Source organism: Gavialis gangeticus, unplaced genomic scaffold (genome assembly GCF_001723915.1).
Source record: "Gavialis gangeticus isolate Ggan-Ray unplaced genomic scaffold, GavGan_comp1, whole genome shotgun sequence".
NCBI classification, from domain to species: Eukaryota; Metazoa; Chordata; order Crocodylia; family Gavialidae; genus Gavialis; species Gavialis gangeticus.
Genome location: NW_017729032.1, coordinates 161,653,960 through 161,656,674, shown reverse-complemented (window position 1 = coordinate 161,656,674; position 2,715 = coordinate 161,653,960).

Sequence of the window (2,715 nt, the reverse complement as noted above, 5' to 3'; positions counted from 1 at the left end):
TTTAGATGTGAAAATGAAGCAGTATTTTGTCAGTCAGACCTACTTTTTGGAGTTTATATTTATTTTGAAATGGAACACATTATTCTACTTTAAATGAAGTCCAAGAACTTGGGCACAGTCCCGTGACAAAGAGAAAAATATGTAAAGGAATTCTGATGAAATATCAAATGCTTACCTTTATAGAATTATTACCACCATCATTCCTGATGTAATAATTTCTTCATCTGAAAATTGTAAATGATGACATCTTTGTAAAAAATTAAGACCTGTGAATATAAAATGCTACGTAAGTGATATGTATTATAATTATTCTAGTGAAATACTCCCAATTAACTGCAGGAGTACAGACACACAGACTTGCTGTTTTATTGCAAGTGCTAGTCACGTAAAAAAATTAAATTGAATCTTTAAAATGAGAAAATGAGGACAATTTATAGATTAGCCCTAGCAGCAACAGCAAGATATTCTGGTCATGGTGCTGAAATGGGCATCTAATGTTAGAAGGCTGTGGGTAATGCTTCTAAACTATAGGGCAGGCACTCAAACTAAACATTAAATAGTGAACTATCTGACTATCTGTATGACTATCTCAGATGCAAAAGTGAAAAAGATAACTCAAGATTCCTATGGTCCAAGATGAAATTTTGGCTGAAACATGGGGCCAGGGTTTCCATGGAGATAAGCCCCAACAGTGCTGGCAGGGGATGCGGCTGGGTGGGGAGTTGCTCCAGGGCTGAGATCTTGCGTGGGTGATGGTGTGGTCCAGAGCTGGGGCAGAGCAGTGGTCCACTGCCCGCATGCCCCGGGTAGGGGTGTGTAAGCAGTGGATCATGGCTCTACCTTGTCTCCGGACCATGCTGTCACCACTGGGACATCCCAGCCCCAGCTGCGGAGCACCTCTCCACCCAGCCATGCACCTGCCAGTGGTGCTTGGGCCAGTCTCCATGGAAACCCTGGCCCTGTGCTGTCAGGATGTCATGGCTGCTGGGGTCTCCGTGGACACTGGCTGCTGCAACACAGGCAGGGGCTGCTGGGAAATGGAGTCTGGCCACCAGCCAGATCCACCATTTTGTCTACCCCTGGGGCAAAGAAAGAAAGGGCAGAGGGACAGGCAACCTTTGAGCAGACACAAAGGACAGGGCCAGGGAGGGACTGGGGGAAGACTTGTTTATGATAAACTTATGCAGAGTTTAGATTATGGTTTTTATAGGATAGTTTGGCTAGGGATGATCTTGCCTTAGGTAGGGATTTGGACTAGAAGATCTCTGGAGGTTCTTTCTAGTCCTTCTCTATGATTCTATGACTTACCCCACGTCATGAGAACTGCAAAAGGAGGTCACATTTGTCATGGGATAAGCCATCTTATCCCAGGACACAGCGCAATCATGCAGATGCCCACATCTGTCAGAGGGGAATACGTCCTAAAAAAAGATTCATGGGATATGAAGCGCTATGGTGTTATCCTGGGATATTGCACAGCATATCTGCATGGCTGTCCTGGGCTAATATGGTTAAATCAATGGTTCAATCAATGATCAATGGTTGGATCAATGATCATGGATCAATAGTCAAATTGATGATCAAGGGTCAATGGTTTGGTCAACAATCCTAGGTACTGAACAAAGATTAAGGGTCACTAGTCAAATCAATGATCGAGGACCAAAGGTTTGGCCAATGATCATGGGTTAATGGTCAAATCAATGACCATGAGACAATGATCAAATCAATGATCAACAGTCAATGGTTTGGTCAATGATCAAGGGTAAATGGTCAAATCAATGATCATGGGTCAATGACTCAATCAGCAATCCAGGGTCAATGGTCCATTTGGATGCATATCTTGCTGGGATCCTTTGACCCTAGCTGACTTCCTGCCCTTTGGACAGGGGGCCAGACTCAGTAAACATACAAGGTCCCTTCCAGCTCTAATATCTATGAAATATATCAAATCTATGGAATCCAATCAACGATCATGGGTCAATGGTCCATTTGGATGCTTATCTTGCTGGGATCCTTTGACCCTAGCTGACTTCCTGCCCTCTGGGCAGGGGGCTGGACCCTTATGAGGTCCCTTCCAGCACTAATGTCTATGAAATGTATGAAATCCAATCAACAATCATGGGTCAATGGTCAAATCAAAGATCAAGGGTCAACGGTCAAATCAACAACCATGGATCAATGGTTTGGTCTATGATTGTAAGTCAATGGTCAAATCATGATCGTTGTGGGTCAGATCTATGATTGTTTGGTCAATGATTGCAGGTTAATAGTTTGGTCAATGATTGTGGGTTAATGGTCAAATCAACCATCATGGATCAATGGTTTGGTCTATGATTGTGGGTCAAATCATGATCATTGTGGGTCAAATGGTCAAATCTACGATTGGTCAATGATTGTGGGTCAATGGTCAAATCAAAGATCAGGGGTCATTGGTCAAATTAACCATCATGGATCAACGGTTTGGTCTAGACGGCGGTTTGCTCCACGATCGTGGGTCAGTGGCTCAGTCGACAATCAGGAGTTAACACTGAACTGGTCGGTGAACTGTCCCGGGCCGGTCGTCAACTCGAGGGTTCAGGGACACACCGATGGGGCCAGCCACCCCCCCAAAGGGCCGCTCATGCTCGGGGAGCAGGCAGGCCGCAGCAGCCGGCGCAGGGGGAGCCCAGGCACAGCCGAGCCGGGCCGGCGCTGTCCCCGTCCCCGCCCCGCCCC